Below are 16569 nucleotides of genomic sequence, written 5' to 3'. Positions count from 1 at the left end.
CTCTTTCTGTGAGCAGCAAACACCCCCAGCCCTTTTGCACTTTTCGGAAATGACAGAATTTATGTTTATAAAACACTTCTAGGCATAGAATGGGGCTAGTTTGCTCTGGACAAGGCATGGCCCTGGGCAGGCACAGCTGCCCTCACCTTGGGCAGCACAGCCTTGCCATGCTCCAGATATGGGCCTGTTGATGTCTGTGAGGTTCTCAGGTGGACACAGTCGAGGAGATGTTCTCAGCAGGGTCCCTGTTCACCCAGTCACAGCCGATGTCATATTGATGAGGCTCTGGCAAGATACATTTTTCATCTCCTGCCACCACTTAAGACAGTGTGGACACTCTGGGCATAAACACGTGCCCTGAGCTTAGAGGGGTGCAAGCACCGTAGAGGGCATGATGATGACAGCTCCCTGGCTGGGCTCCTGTGGTGGGCCACATGCCTCTGAGATGTCTCTGATGGTTCCTGTATCCACGAGAGGTTGCCCTGTTTATAGACAGGCCACTGAGGCCCGCAGAGCTGCACAGCGTGAGAGGCCACTCAGCTGATGGGGTCTGCAGCTGCCCTCGGCGGAGGCATCTTCCCACGGCGGCTCAGCTTGGCCCAGTCCACCGCTTCATCTGTGTCCCTGTAGGGTTGCCCACTCACATGTGTTCCCCCCAAACAATGGCAACTAGCATGTATTGAGGACCCCTTGTGTCAGGCACCACTGTCTATAGTCTTTGCTGTCACTGTGGAATGCAGATTCTGTTGGTTCTATCTTACCAATAAGGAAGAAGAGGCTCGGGGAGCTGTCGCATCCCAAGTCACACAACTAGTGAGTGACAGAGCTAGAATTTGAACCCAAGTCTGGGTAATTCTAGACCCCTGGTTGTTTTCCCTGGGTATAGGCTCCTCACCCTCCTTCACCGTCCTCCCACTTGTCTGCGGCCTAGCTCTGATCTGCAGTGAGGGCGGAGTGCTCCCTTTGCCCGACCTTGCTGGCTGGATAGGCTCTTGTGGCTTAGCCAAGAACAGGGTATAGGCAGGCACTGGGGCAGCCAATGAAGGCTGCCACCGGCTCACCCTGTGGCCAGCCTTGTTCAGAAGCCCCTGCTGGCAGCCTCTGACCTGAACTCTCCAGACCTCCCTACCTCTGCTCAGCCTTGCGTCCATCTCCTGGAGGGATGGGGCCCAGACTCCCCCAGCAGCTCAGATGGTTTTACAAGTGCCTCAGAGCCTGCCCACGTTTTTTCCCTTAAGTTCTCCTCAATTTAAAAACTTTAAGCCACACCATTTGTTACGGCCAGGGAGGCCTCCGGGGGAGGTAGTCGATCCGTGCCTTGGGTTAACTGTTTTCCTACAATAAACTTTGCCATTCCTTCCCATAACCGTCCGTCCCATGACAGCTTGCTCCGGAGCCTGATTGACTTCTCACATGCCCCTGGGCCCCAGATGCAGCGAAGCAAGGTGGTGGCTGAGGAGCTGAGTGAGTGACTGAGGCCCCAGCACTGGCTCAAAGGACTTTGACCAACCCCAAAGCCACTGTCCCCAAGCCCAGATGGTCCTTGCCTTGGGCCCCTTCCTCAGTATGTAGCTCGTGTGTCTCAGCTCCACGCAGTGCTTTCCAAAGGGTAGACCATGGGAGAGTGGCCAGTGGAGAGGCTCTGTGAAAGAAAGCGCTCTGTGGTCAGTTACATGTGGGCAGCACTGTAATGCCATATCTCCCCTGGTGGATTCACTCAGCATGTGAGCATATTCAAGGCTCTGAGAAGTCCTGCAAGAAAGAAACCTCTTTAACTGTTAACAAAGCATTTCCCAAAGTTATTGACCATAACATTTTTTTCAGTTTCCGGCACACCTGGGGCTACAGAACACATCCAAGAGCCTCATGCCCACACCTCCTTCTGCTCCAGCATCCTATCCTGGGACCTCTCCCACAGCCCCACACTGGGCTCTGGCCGTACCATTTCCCAGGCTCACCTGGATGTCCATACTTTGTGGCCTTCGTTCAGGCTGTGCCCCAGAAGGCCGTTTATCTGGAAGGCACTGTCCCCTACTCTGTCTTTCTCGCTTCTGTATCCCTGCTTAGCCCCAACATCCCCAGCTGCACAGAGCCTCTTCCGCCTCTCATCAGAGCCCATTGCCCTCACCTGGGTGGTCTCTGAACACATTGTTCCATTGTTGTGATTCGGTGCCCCATGATGGGGATTCGAGGAGCCCACCTTCAGGGTGGGGGCAACACAGAAGCAGATTAACCAAATGCCCCATGATGGGAGCAGTGGTGGAGCTGTGCTCAGGGAAGTGGAGGATCTGGAGAAGCTGCCCCAGCCCAGCCCAGGTGAGCCAGGGGAGCCTTCCAGGAGGTGATGCTGCTGAATCAGATCTTAAAGGATGTGGAGGAGGAAGCTGGACACGAAAGAAGGGGAAGGAGGAGCGGCCTTCATAGGTGCAGTGCAGTGGGCATTTGGGGCTATCTAGAGGTACTTGTAATTGGCAGAGTTGTGGGGGAGGGAAGTGCTCCTAGCATCTGATGCGTAGAGGCCATGGTTGCTGTTGAGCATTCTACAGTGCACATGGCAGCTTCCTACCCAGAGTTACCTGGGGACAAAATGTCAATAGGGCTGAGGTTGAGAAACCTTGGCACAGAGGTAGAAAAGGGCACGGGGTGGGCAGTGCTGTGGGGGTGGGAATGGGGAGGGGGCCCCTCTGGGCTATAGGAACTGGGAAGCCATGTTGAGGTGGCGGCAGTGTGGAGCTGCCAGTGCTTTGAGTGCCACTTGTATTTTAGGATTATCCCCCTGACTACATGGAGGAGTAATAAGGGGGATGAGGAAGGACTGGAGGCAAGAGGCCATCTGGGGAGCAGCCCCAGATCCCCAAGCTGGGCCTGCAGCCTTGGGGATGGGGAGGAACAAGCGCCTTGCAAAACGGCAGAAGGAGGATGCCCTTGGGCTTTTGTCTTGAGTCTCTGGGTGGGTGGAGGTGTCCCCAGGAAAGACAGAGCACAGGATGAGGGCTGTGGGAAGGTCCACCTGCTCTCGGCAGAGGCAAGGGGATTCACTTTGGATGGAGACAGTGGCATCTGCTCTCTGTGTCCCTGCCCCAGCATGACGCTGGACACATGGTTCTCGATCAATGTGAGCTGGTTGAAATGAAATGCTGAGGGGAGCTCTGGAAGCTGCCCTCCATGGGCCCATCAGCTCTCCTGCCTCATGTCTCTGGGGAGCCACGCTTGGTGAGCTCACATCCTGAGGTGTCTGCCATCTTGTAATTGTTGGAAGCCAGGATAAAAAGCCCCTGTCTAAGCAATGTCTATGCCTGGAGCTCCATTCTCCCTCCCCACGGAGGATGCCCTACCAACCCTTGCCTGAAGTTTTTATCCCAAGAGGCAAAGCCCACTCCATGGACACTGCCTCGAATCCTGCATCGGTCGCCCACACACAGCCAGCTTTGCTTTGGGGGTGTTACAGGGCGCCAGCCAAGGGTGGGCTTGGAAGGGCTTGAGAGCTGTTGGAGAGCTCACAGAAGGGCAGCAGAGTGCTGAGAAGGAGGTGAGCTTTAGGGTCAGGTAGAACTGGTTTCAAAGCCAGATGTCACCTCTTTGGGCTGCATGGGCTTGGGAAAGTTGCTTAACCTCTCAGTGCCTCAGTTTCCTCATCTGTCAAGAGTGTCGGCCATGAGGATCATAAATAAAAGCAGCAAGTACTGAGCATGGTAGCTGGGGCATCTTCAATGCCCGGCAGCAGTGCCTGTCATCTGCCTTTCCCCACCTTCTCTGTGCCTTCAAAATCAGGCTGTTGAATGAGGAAATCGTTCAGACATGGAACTGCCAGCTGTGGAGTGTGAGAGGCCAAGGGTCCAGAGGGCCTCCAGCTGCAGAGGGCTGGACAGAGGCAGTGCGTCAGTCCGGATGATTTATACTAGCTGCCACAACAAACCCCCAAATCTCAGGGGCTTCTCCCAGCAAAGGTTAATTTCTTTCTCATGCATCATCTGATTAGGTCATCAGCTCCTCTGGGTACTTCTCCCTGGGTGACTCAGGGATCCTGGCTGCTCCTGTGGACCCACCATCTTGAATGTGTCGTCTCATGGTCAGTGCCACAGGGGAAGAGAGGGACGAAGGAAGCACAGCAGCTTTTAAGTGCTTGACCCAGAAGCAACACTCATCACTTCCTCTCGCGGTCCATGGCCAGTGGGGAGTCTGGGAAAGGGAGAGGAGCATGTGGAATATTAGGTGAGCACACCAGTAAGCCTCCCTCTGTACATTCCCATCCCTCAACCCCCAAGTTAAGAACATCACATGGCAGGCTCGTCTCTGGTGCTGGTTAGACAGCCATGAGCATGGCGTGTCTTAGGGATGGTCTCAGGTTTGTTAGCTCACAGAAGCTGGCCAGTGGGCCACAGTTGGATCTGAGTGTGTAAGCTGAGATTATAGGTGACAGGTGTTCAGAAGGGGGGGGTCACTCTGAGCTGAGGTGGCCCAGGAAATGTTCCCATTGTAATAATAATAATCATAAGTGAAAACAGAATTATATTTCATCCACCATTACAGATGACTTTTTGAAATACCTATGGCCGGGCGCAGTGGCTCACACCTGTAATCTCAGCACTTTGGGAGGCCGAGGCAGGCGGATCACCTGAGGTCAGGGGTTTGAGACCAGCCTGGCCAACATGGCGAAACCCTGTCTCTACTAAAAATACAAAAAATTAGCTGGGCGTGGTGGCACATGCCAGTAATCCCAGCTACTCTAGAGGCTGAGGCACGAGAATCGCTTGAACCAGGGAGGGGGAGGTTGCAGTGAGCCAAGGTCACGCCACTGCACTCCAGCCTGGGTGACAGAGCAAGACTCCATTTCAAAACAAAAAAAAACCCAAAAATACCATTTTTTTTTTTTAGATCTATTGATATAATTCTCATACCATAGAACTAATTCCTTTAAAGTACAATTCCGTGGTTTTAAAAAGATTCAAAATCATATAACCATCACTGCTTTCTGATTCCAGGGCATTTTATCACCCCAAGAAGAAACTGTTGTACCTGTTAGCAGTCACTCCCTGTTCCCCTTTCCTCCCAGGCCCTGACAGCCACTAATCTACTTTCTGTCTCTAGGCCTATTTCAGACATTTCATAGAAATGGAATATCACATAATATGTGGCCATCTGTGACTGGCTACTTTCGCACCGTAATGTTTTTAAGATTTATCCACATTGTACCATGTATCAGCACTTCACTCCTTTTCATGACTGAATGATATTCCATTGTAAAGATATAACACATTTATTTATTTATCTACTCATCAGTTGATGGACACTTGTGTTATTTGTACCTTGTTGTTGTTGTTGTTGTTGTTGTTGAGATGGAGTTTCGCTCTTGTCACCCAGGCCGGAGTACAATGGCGTGATCTTGGCTCCCTGTAACCTCCACCTCCCGGGTTCAAATGATCCTCCTGCCTCAGCCTCCCAAGTAGCTGGGATTACAGATGCCCACCACCATGCCCGGCTAATTTTTGTGTTGTTAGTAGAGATGGGGTTTTGCCATGTTGGCCAGGCTGATCTCGAACTCCTGGCCTCAAGTGATCCACCCACCTCAGCTTCCCAAAGTGCTGGGATTACAGACGTGAGCCCTCGTGCCCAACCTGCTTCTACTTTTTGTTTCTACTTTTTTGCTCTTATGGAATAATAAGGCTATGAACATGCAGGTACAAGTTTTTGTGTAGACATGTTTCATTTGGGTATATGCATAGGAGTAGAGGTGCTGGGTCATAAGATAACTCTATGTTTAAACTTTTGAGGAACTGCTGGGCTGTTCTTGAAAGCACTGTACCATTTTAAATTCCCACCAGCAGGGTTCCAATTTCTCCACAACCTCATCAACACTTGTTATTTTCTGTCTTTTTTATTTTATCCATCTTAGTGGGTGTGAAGTGGTGTCTTGATGTGATTCTGATTCATACTTCCCTAATAATTAATAGTGTTGAACACCCTTTCTTGTGCTTTTTGGCCACTTGCGTATCTTCTGTGGGAAATGTCTATTCAGATTCTTTGTTCATTTTTGAATTGGTTGTTTGTCTTTAATGTCGAGTCAGAAGAGTTCTTTATATGTTCAGGATACAAGTTCCTTATCAGTATATGGCTTACAAATATTTTCTCCCATTCTGTGGGTTGTCTTCACTTTCTTGATGGTGTCCTTTGAAGCACAAAGGTTTTTCGTTTTGATGACATTCAGGTTTCATTTTTGTAACTTGTTTTTAAATGACTTGTTTTCATTTTGTCTTATCTGTCCTTGTAAGAAGGCCTCAGTTTTTGAAGGGAAAGGGTGTGTATGGAAACAAAGTAAAGAAATCCTAATGCACATTTAGCCCCATGACCTGGTCTTCCTTTGAAGAACGAGAGCCCCACTGCCTATTGGAAAGATCAGGGCCAGGCCTGGTCCTTCTTGGACATTCAGCCCCTTATCCTAGTTGACACGACAACATTCTCCAGACTTTGAGCTCTTCCATTCCTGGGACCGCACTGGCCTCTTACAGACTTGCTCTTGGAACTTCCTAGCAGCTCCCCAAGGTGGGTATTAGTGTACCCATTTTACAGACCAGGTAACTGAGACTTGGGAAGAGACGAGGCTGGTCCAAAATGGAGAAGCGCCTGTGTGACCTGCTTTGGCTGTGTTACTTGTAGGACGTTTTGCTGCGTCTCATTTTAATTGGGCCCGTGAGCAGCAACAGTGCTGGTCTCCGTGGTTGCAGTGCCCCACCCCAGTTACTAAGGTCTGGCAGGAGGTGCCAGTTTTGATGTGGCTTTCTTAGGGACTATCAGTGGATTCCAGGGGAAGCTCAAACCCGGTGCCTGGTCCTACTGAAAGGGCCTGTGTGGGTTCTTCCTGGACAAGGGGGTGGACAGGTGGGTTGGGGCAGGCTTCTAAGGAACTGGTATGGCATCCCTACGTGGGGTACTGGGAAGGCCGTTGTGCAGGCGGCTCTTAGAGCGCATTTCTTGCCAAAGGTCTGCAGGCAGGATATTGTTCTCTGAGCCCTCCGTAGATGCAGGGCTGCCTCTTTGTTTCAATAAACAATGATAGGGTAAGACAGGGAAGTTGGTTCTTGTGAAGGGGGAAGTTACCCATCAGCCTGTGTTTCCACACAAAAGAAATCTATTCGTAGTGCTTGTTGGGCTCTCTGGAAAACATCCACATTTTATAAAGTCAAGAGCTTGAATGAAAGGAAATAATAACGACTCCAAATTCCCTCCTCTGGCTCCCCACCCCCACCCAGGCACCAGCGTCAGGAGGCCGAGCAAACCCACACAGCTCCTCAGCCTCTGGCACAGGGAGTCGGCTTCATCCTTGTCCCTAGGACCTCGTGCAACCTCAGTCCTGCCACTTTCCAGCTCTGCATCCTTGGAGCCTCAGTTTCCCCAACTGAGTATGGGGCTGATAAAAATGGCGCTCACCTGAGCTTGTGGCCATCAGTCATTCTCTAGCACTTGTGTGGTTTTGGCCATGTTTGCAGACTGCCCTTAACAGTTACCTATACAATGATTTTCTTTAAATCAGCTCATCTTTTAACTTAAAATAGATGCGTTTTAAAAGGAAACCTTGTACCAGGAACATGCCTGGAGAACCAGTATTGATTTGTCATACATAAAGGTAACTGGAAAAATTAAGATTAAATCCAAGCTAGATACTCTATTGCCTGCATGAGGCTGTGAGCCTGAAGGCTTCATCCTTGTCATTTTAAAGGAGATTAGTGAATGTGGGAGACCTGATGACAAGACAGTAGCACTGCCTGCGACTTTCTACTTCATGATGGGAGGCTTGCAGGAGATCCGAAGAGAATCACTTTTTCACTGAGTGATTCAATATTATCTAATTGTGTCCCTGTACTTCCTAAGACCTCTCATCATCTTTGGAAGATGCCGGGCTAACTCTCTGCTTCCCAGCTATGGTGCGTTATGGAAATGGAAATGCTGGCTTGTTTTTGGTAGACAAGCATGACCTAGGGCAAAGCGCACTGGACTGGGAGTCCTCATTCCTGATCTCCCTTCCTGGGGTCCATGGCCCTGGTCCTGCTTAGAGTCTGCCTGCTCATCCAGCCAATTCATGGTCTCCAGGGCAACCAAGGGTGTGAAATATGGGGGGCTTGGGCAAATGGCTCCCTTCTAAGCACCTGTCCCATTCTCCGTGGGGCTTGGGGTCCCAGACACAGCTTTTCATCTCTGCTGAGATTGCTCGGCCCTCATCTTCCAGCCCCCGGAACAGGATCTCTATCCTGTTGTCAATTAATCCAGTGAGCTCAGAGTCCACCTTCACGTGGGCAGAGGGTCTGGCTGGGCAACTGCCCCTGCTAGGCCATCTACCAGCGTTTCCAGCTTCTTGCCACAGCCCTGCAAACAGGCTGGAGGGCAGAAGAGGATTGAAAAGAAAACTTGAGAAAGGGACTTCCAGGAGATCTCTCAAGCAGCAGTAGTAAGGGATGGGGGTTGGGCCTCTTCCTCTTCCACTTTTGGGAGCAGCAGAGAGGAATTCACAAATCAAGCCACATGTGTGCTCATGAGCCGTCCTGGGACAGCTAGCGTTTGTTAAGCTGCTGCTGTAGCCTAGAACTTCATATTCCGTGTTTTGCTAAGTCCTCATCACAGCCATGTAAAATAACAAGAAGTGGAGGCTCACTCAGGATGGGTGCCCAGGGAAATCTCAGGGGCTGCCCAGTTCTGGGCCCTGCACGCAGTTTTATCTACAGATTCCCAGCATGCAAACAGATAAAAAAGATCTGTGGTTGACCAAGCTGGGGGCTGGACTTCCCTTTTTCCTCCCTTCTCCTTCCCCTTCCCCAGGCTCTGAATTTGAGGAGAACATTTAGGGTTCTGTGGATCCCAGTTTAAACACCATGGAGCTGAGCTAAACTCCTCATTTCCTAGATAAATAAACTGAGGCCCAGAGAGACCCCGGTTGGAAGAGGAGACTGGAATGTTCCTTGTGGAGCTTTCTATAACTCTGTGCTAGAAGTAAGGAGAGGAGGCCTCAAAAGGGATGCCTACTGACTTGGTTTTCCTACTCCCACTGGGGATGGCCAGCAGCTGGGCTTCAATTCCTCTGAGGCACTTTTTCTTTAAGCCAGTAAGTGTCTAAATGCTGAGACGTTTGTAATGTCTGTGCAAAGCAGAGAAGTTGGCTGTTGCCGGAAGTTCTACTAGTTAAGTACTAAGTCATTAACTCTCTGGGTTTTAGTGAAGAAGGTGGGAGAAAATATTAATTTAGCACCTACTGTATGCTACATGCTTTATAGCTTTAGTGCATTCTATCTTCATGACTGTCCTATGTAGTAGACATTGTTGTCCTTGTTTTACCCCAGGCAGTCAGAGTTCTTTAGTTCATCATGATGAAACTGGGAGAATTGAAAACAGGGAGGCTGGGCATGGTGGCTCATGCCTGTAATCTCAACACTTTGGGAGGCCAAGGCGGGAGGATTACTTGAGGCCAGGAGTTTGAGACCTACCTGGGCAACAAAGCAAGACCCCCATCTCTACAAAGAAAAGAAAATTTGGAGGGCTGGACGTGGTGGCTCACGCCTGTAATCCCAGCACTTTGGGAGGCTGAGGCAGGCAGATCACCTGAGGTCGGGAGTTCAAGACCAGTCTGACCAACATGGAGAAACCCGTCTTTACTAAAAATACAAAATTAACCGGGTGTGGTGGCACATGCCTGTAATCCCAGCTACTTGGGAGGGTGAGGCAGGAGAATTGCTTGAACCCGGGAGGTGGAGGTTGTGGTGAGCCGAGATCGAACCATTGCACTCCAGCCTGGGCAACAAGAGTGAAACTTCATCTCAAAAAAAAAAAAAAAAATTAATTAGCTGGGTATGGTGGTGCATGCCTGCAGTCCTAGCTATACAGGAAGCTAAGGTGAGAGAATCACCTGAGCTCAGGAGTTCAAGGCTGCGGTGTGAGCTATGATCGCACCACTGCTCTCTAGCCTGGATGACAGAGCGAGACCCTGTCTCAAAAAAAAAAAAAAAAGAAAAAGAAAACATGGATGCAAAAAGATACTAGTGTGCAAATATTTATAGCAGCATTATCACAATGACCAAAAAATGGCAACAACTGAAGTATCCATCAACGGATGAATGGATAAGCAAAAGTGGTCTATCTCTACAGTGCAATGTTATACCACAGAAAGGAATGAAGCGCTGATACATGCCCCAGTGTGGATGAACCTTGAAAACATTACATGAACGGAAAGAATCAGACGTAAAAGGCCACATATTCTGTGACTCCATTTCTATGAGGTATCTAGAATAGACAAATCCATAGAGGCAGAAAGTAAGTTAGCATTTACCAGGGTGCCGGTGGGAGGGAGGGAGTAGGGAGTTGCTACTTAACAGGTACAGAGCGTCTGTTTAGGATGATAAACGTTTTTGGAACAAGATAGAGGTTGACGGTTGCCATGATGAACGTAATGAATGCCACTGAATTGTACACTTTAAAATGGTTGAAATGGTGAAGTTTATGTTATGTCTATTTTACCACAATGAAAGAAAAAGAGCAAGAAAAGAGTGGGATGTAAGCTGGCCTGTCCAGTGCTGGAGCCTGTGATCTTTCTCTTCCTCTGCGTGTCTTCTTGAAAGTTAACCAAAGACAAAAGTTCCCGCTGAATCAGCTTCCCAGGTGTAGCAGAGGGTGGGGCGGCAAGGCCGGGGAATGAGCAAGCCCCAGAGGCGGGGTCGGGCTGGCGTCCAGGGGCTGGGTGTGCCAGCGCCATCCGGGGCCCAGCCCAGCTTCTGGCCCCCAACCTGGGCCTCGGCTTCCACTTTGCACTGTGTCCTTAGCATCTTCTCACGTCACAGTCTCCCGCGCGGCATATTTCATGACTGTGTAATTGTCCTTCAAGTAGACACACCCCACCCCTCACCAACCTTTCCTGGAAAACAGCTTGTCTTTGCCCACAGCCTGATTTCATCTTGGCGCCTCCTGACGCCCTTGAGGCTGATGTGCCTTGCCGGAGCTCCTCACAGCAGGCCAGGGCAGGCCCATCCAGGTCCTTTTTCCTTTCTCGTGACCTTCCAGGTCAGAAAACTGGAGGTTCCTTTGATGCTGGCGGAGCTGGCTCTGCCTCTGACCCTGTCCTTAATGTGTGTGTATAGTGTTTCCTGCCCAGAATGCCTCTCTTTGGAGTGGCGGCAGACAGAAGACTCAGCCACAGGCTTCCTGAGGGCACCCCCAACTCTGTCCTGGGTGGGCAGTGATCCTGGTCCCTGTGGCTTGGCAGGCCCTCCCCATCCATGGACCTTGGGCAGAGAAATGGCATCACGTGTCTGAGATAGGGGGCAGGTTCTCTTGAATTTCCTGGCTCTTGGGAGATTCCTGCGCAACCCCCCCACCCCCGCCCTGCCCCTTTATTTCCCAGCCCCAAGGAATGAAGTCTTCACCGGAGAAAAAATCCAACACGATTTCAGATTGAGGAGGGTGGTGGGTATTCTGGAAGATGGAAAGTTGGCGGGCCCTGCCCTTGCTTCTCACGCACAAAGAATGAGGGACACTCCCCACCATTTCCCTGCCGTGAACATCCCCAGCACCTTGGGGCCTGGGCTCCATGTGTCAGTGACCTGCATGTGGTTGCATTGGCCCAGGTGGAGCTGGCTGCATGCAAACCACTGGCCAGGAAGAATCGTACTCCTCCTGCTGCTCCTGCAGCTGCGCCGGTCCCGCGAGCCCCCGCGTGCGCGGCCTGTGTAAACAGCGCGTCATCTCCTGTTGCACACTTTGGGCCTGCGGGTCATGACCACGGATTATCAAATTGACAGAACTCAGCTGGCCTCTCACTCCATGTCCGGGCACGTTGCATTTTGTTAATTATCGTCTTTTGCTTTTGACGTAAAGGGTCGGGGTCTGGGTCAGGGTCACTGTGTATTTTCCTTTCCTTCTCATTAAAGTTGCCCAGCTCTCAGGCCCCCAGTTAAATTCTGTCAGCGTTTAAAGATGTCCTCCCTCGCTTCCCCACCCCTAAGCACCCTTCATTCTTATTTCTGTGAAGCCACTGGAATAGCAAAGGAAATGTGGGTCAGGGTCTTTCAAACCCAGTCCATTTTCTTTTTCTTGAAGGGCTGCAGCTATTTCTGAAGGGCTGGGTTTTTTTTACTTTGTTGACCCAGAGAACATGACACGCTGGGTCTCAGGGTGACCAGGTCAGCAGGGCACTGTGAAGGGGCTGGAACCACCCCGGGCCCTTTGTAGCCCTGAGGCAGGGCTTGCTCCCAGCACTTCCCAGCCACATGGCCCTCACTTGGTTGCTCATAGCCCTGAGCCTGCTGTCTGCCTGTGATCCTCAGTGCAACCCTGCCATCTGAAAGGCGTCTAGAAAAGTGTCGGTTCTGCCTTTAGGAAAAGTGAATTCATCCAGACCCCTAGTCTTAGGAAGACTTCCTAGTGCACAAACGGCATGAGCTGGAGGGTAGAAGGGTCCTCCCTATTGCTCGGCTAAACCCCGTTTACCCTGTGGGCCATGATCAAACCTCTCCACTGCCGTGGAGCCACCTGTTTGTAAAGAGGCCACCTCTGTGAGTGCTCTCTCCTGGGTGCTGAAGGGCTGTGACCTGCACTCTACAGCCTGCAGTCCTTGCTGACCTTGAACTCCTGCCATTGGCCAACAGAGTTGGTAGCTGGGGTCCTTAGGGTGGACCTCAGGGCCTCGGCACGGGATGGGCACTCAGGGAAGCTGTGTGGCTGATGGACCCTAGCTGAAGAAGCTTTCTGACTTGTCACAGCAGTGGCCCCACCTCCACCTCTGCTCACAAAGACAGCTCCCATGCCTTGAAGTCTCTTCCTGGCCTGGTGGAAAAACCAGCTACCCTCAGGGTCACCACCAAAGAAGTACAAGAGATCCTCAGCCAAAGAATTCAGGAGGTTGCAAGGGTGGTGGCGTGTGTCTGCTCCATGATGGAGTCACAGGCCTTTCGTGGATGCTGGTTACTTCTGAACACTATGTCACGGTGTCACTCCCGCTTTCTCCTCCACCAGCCACTCGAGGCTCCAGAGAGTCCTGTGAGCCCCTTAGACTCTAGGTCTTTGGGCTGTTCATCAAGGAAAGATAAAAATGGCAGACTGGGTGCCATCTTCCTAAAGGCATGATGGCCTCTGGAAGGGCCCTGGAGAGATCCCTTTGAGAGTTGGAGACAAGGGAAGATCCAGAGTTTCTTTGAGGGGAGACTGAAGCTTAAATAACTTGCTGAGCATGTTTTTTAAGAAAAAGAATGGGAGGTTAGGTACAAAAGTGAATATTGAGAATGAGAAAAGAAATCACAACAAATTACTGAGGCCTTGGAGATTCAGGTCCTTTTCATCTGTGACCTCAATTTCCCAGAAGTGCTTCTGTAGAAATGCTGTGTCTCCCGAGACAGGGCATTCTATGGCTCCCAGGACTACAAGTAAAGAGCCCTTAGCCTGGTACTGTGGGTCAAGCCTGTAATCTGAGCACTTTGGGAGGCTGAGGCAGGCAGATCACTTGAGGTCAGGAGTTCGAGACTAGCCTGGCCAACATGGTGAAACCCAATCATTACTAAAAATATAAAAATTAGGCGGGCGTGGTGGTGTATGCCTATAGTCCCAGCTACTCTGGAGTCTGAGGCAAGAAGATTGCCTGACCCCGGGAGGTGGATGTTGCAGTGAGCTGAGATCGCACCACTGCACTCCAGCCTGGGTGACAGAGCAAGACACCGTCTCAATTAAAAAACAAACAAACAAAACCCTAAAGTTTCGGCCTCCTCACCTTCATTGCAGATCTGCTTCTTTTTTTTTTTTTTTTTTTTTTAAAGATAGAGTCTTGCTCTGTTGCCCAGGCTGGAGTCCAGTGGTGTGATCTTGGCTCACAGCAACCTCCACCTCCTGGGGTCGAGCAATCCTCTCACCTCAGCCTGTGGCATAGCTGGGACTGCAGGCATACACCACCACGACTGGCTAATTTTCGTATTTTTAGTAGAGATGGGGTTTCATCATAATGGCTGGTCTTGAACTCCTGACCTCAGGTGATCCACATGCCTCAGCCTCCCAAAGTGCTGGGATTGTAAGTGTAAGTGACTGCACCCAGCCTCAGATCCACTTCTGATTGGAGGCTGTGCCCACCTTCGTGGGAGACAGTGAGCATCACCTTCCTTTGAACTCAAAAGAGGCACAGTGAGCGCCTGCCAGCTTTGATCACAAGGACCTCTACCCACGGGTTGCTGGTCCAGTGTGTCTCTGCCCGTGCAGTCCATCGCCTGGGCTGACCATGAGGACACCCTGGTGAAGAGCTGGGGGTGCTTGGGCTGAGAGCTGCTGGATGTTGGCATCAGACCCAGGGTGGAGGGAGGGACAGGCCACAGCACTTTGCTGGTGAGCGTGTGGCTGGGCTGATTTGTTTTCTCCCCAGTGACCCCGAAAACAAAACCCTACCTTTTTCCCTTTGGTCTGTTCTTGTCTGGGGCTTGTGGATCACGTCTCCTGCCTGGCCATGGACAGAGAAAGGAACTACTCCAGACGGACGTGAGGGTGTGCAGCAGTGGCTCTTCCACATGGCCCTGAAGGTTTCGATTAAAAAGGTGAAAGAATGGTGCTTTTTCTTCCTGTCAGCCAGACCTTAAATCAACCCTCAAGTGAGGAAATGCTCTCTGCGCCTGCTGCTCAGCAAACCTTTTTTTGTGGTTGTGACTGTCTGAGCATGTTTAACTGCAAGCCAGGGTTTAGGGTTGGAACAGCCCCCATTTGCCCCACCACCCTCTGCTTTCCCCACCCCAGGACCCTGTCGCTGCAGCTGGGTGAGCAGGGCTGAGTGAGCTCACGGAATTGGAGCTCGGCGAGACGAGGGGAGCTCTTGGCCGTGTGAAGAGCATTTGGAGGCCTCCTGCTCACCTGGCCTAAGCCCTTGATTTTACAGATGGTGAATTTGTCTGGATTCTTGGCAGCAAGTGGCAGATACTTACCTCCAGGTTGCTCAAACAAAGGGGTAATTTACTGCGAAGATGAGGAGGAGGGCATTCTCTCCTATGGTCAAATGAAACCATGAGACCAACACGGCGGGACCTAGGCTGGGGACCCCCAAACCAGGACACTTCTCCCCCACCCAGCAGCCCTCTCCTACAGTTTCTGCCTGAGATGGCCACGGCCCCTCCTTCTGGTTTCAATTAAGAAAATTCCTTAGTACTGTGATTGGCCCAGCATGTTACAAAGGCAGGAGGTGGACCAGATGACTCCATAAAGGACCTTCTGGTGGGCAGACCTGTTATTCTCTATCTCCCTCTTTCCTGCTGTGAACATTCACACTCATCCTCACAGGCGTGTACGCACACACACACACACACTTACCCAACAAGCATGTTGAGCACCTACTACGTGCCAGGAACATCATCAATTCATTCAGCAAAGCGGAGTGGAGAGATTGCAGGGTTTGGAACTGGGCAGGCCTGGATTTGAGTCTTAGGTCCTCTACTTACTAAGTGTTCCGTCCGCGGGCATTTGCGGAACCCCCATAGCACACCTAGTGCCCCGCAGCACTCCATCCCGATGAGCAGGGATGAGACCACACACCTCTTCACAGAGCTCTCTAGGGCTCAGTTTCCACATCTGTGACCCTGGAACAGTAAGCCCCCACCTCACAGCGTTGTTCCCGAGAGCAACAGAAGTAAAAATTTATGAGAAGACCCACATCAAGGCCCAGCACAACGCCTGCCTCTCTCAGGGGCCGTGACTGTTGGGCCAGCCCGTCCCTCAGGCTCCCACAGCAGCCTGCAGCCCTGGCTCCTGCTGAAGACCCAACTCCCACCCCTGCCCCCGCCCACGCCAGGCTTCCCGTAGCTGACGCAGATCCCCTCGAGGAGGGTCAAGGGGCGGCCAGGGCATGGCTGTGGGAGTGCCCCTCCTCCGTTCCTGCCCTGGAGGAGAAATGAGGGTGGCCCCCCCAATAAACCATGACCTCCACCCCGTGACGGCAGGACAGGGCAGCCCCCTTATGTGGAAGGAAGGGGACCCCCAGGAGCCCCTTTCTTCCAGAGTGTCCTCTCTCTCCCGCTCAGCTTGCCTGAAAGCTGAGCCTGTCCAGGTTGGGAAATTGCAAATAGTTTACATGGGGAATGTCAGCTGCCCACATATGAAAATACACACATCATTAAGCCCTAAGTGCTTGCGTCTGGAGATAGAGTGGACAGTCTCCCAGGCCGACCTTTTGTCCACTGACAGAGCCGTGGCTCATGAGCGCGGAGCTCCTCAGCGGGATGTTTTCCTCTGTCGAAGCATATGTTGGACGTTAGCGTGCGCGCGTGTGTGTGTGACGCACGACAGCACTATACAAACACCATTGGTCAAAACACGCAGAGTCCACCGCACCTCCTTATCCAGCCCCCATGGGCCTCTTGGGAGGGCTTGTTCCTCAACGCCACATCCTCCTGCACACTGTCTAGGAAGGAATGTGGCGTCCTTGGAGTACATGCTGGTACTCAGGGATGAGGTTCTCTGGCCAGATTCCCTGAGTTCGAATCCTGTCTTTGCTCACAGGCCAACTATGTGCCCTTGAGCAAGTTACTTCTGAGCCTATTTCTGTACCTGTAAAGTGGGGATAGTAAGAATAGTAAG

General features: G+C 51.4%; 1 protein-coding gene and 1 long non-coding RNA gene across 6 annotated transcripts in view; one reads left to right on the top strand and one right to left on the bottom strand.

Annotated features, from left to right (window-relative positions):
* The window catches only part of LOC105467774 (G protein-coupled receptor kinase 5), a 252054-nt gene that overhangs the window by 190695 nt on the left and 44790 nt on the right, over positions 1 to 16569 (top strand). The window lies entirely within an intron of this gene.
* LOC112424277 (uncharacterized) lies at positions 3937 to 15702 on the bottom strand. The gene is made up of 3 exons (XR_003014998.2): positions 15307 to 15702; positions 14398 to 14522; positions 3937 to 4179 (listed from the first exon to the last, which is right to left on the bottom strand). It is a non-coding gene; the product is annotated as an uncharacterized lncRNA (long non-coding RNA).

Source organism: Macaca nemestrina, chromosome 9 (assembly GCF_043159975.1).
Source record: "Macaca nemestrina isolate mMacNem1 chromosome 9, mMacNem.hap1, whole genome shotgun sequence".
In the NCBI taxonomy this organism is placed as follows: Eukaryota; Metazoa; Chordata; class Mammalia; order Primates; family Cercopithecidae; genus Macaca; species Macaca nemestrina.
Note: the sequence above shows the minus strand (reverse complement) of the source record. Positions and strands in the feature narration are given on the sequence as shown.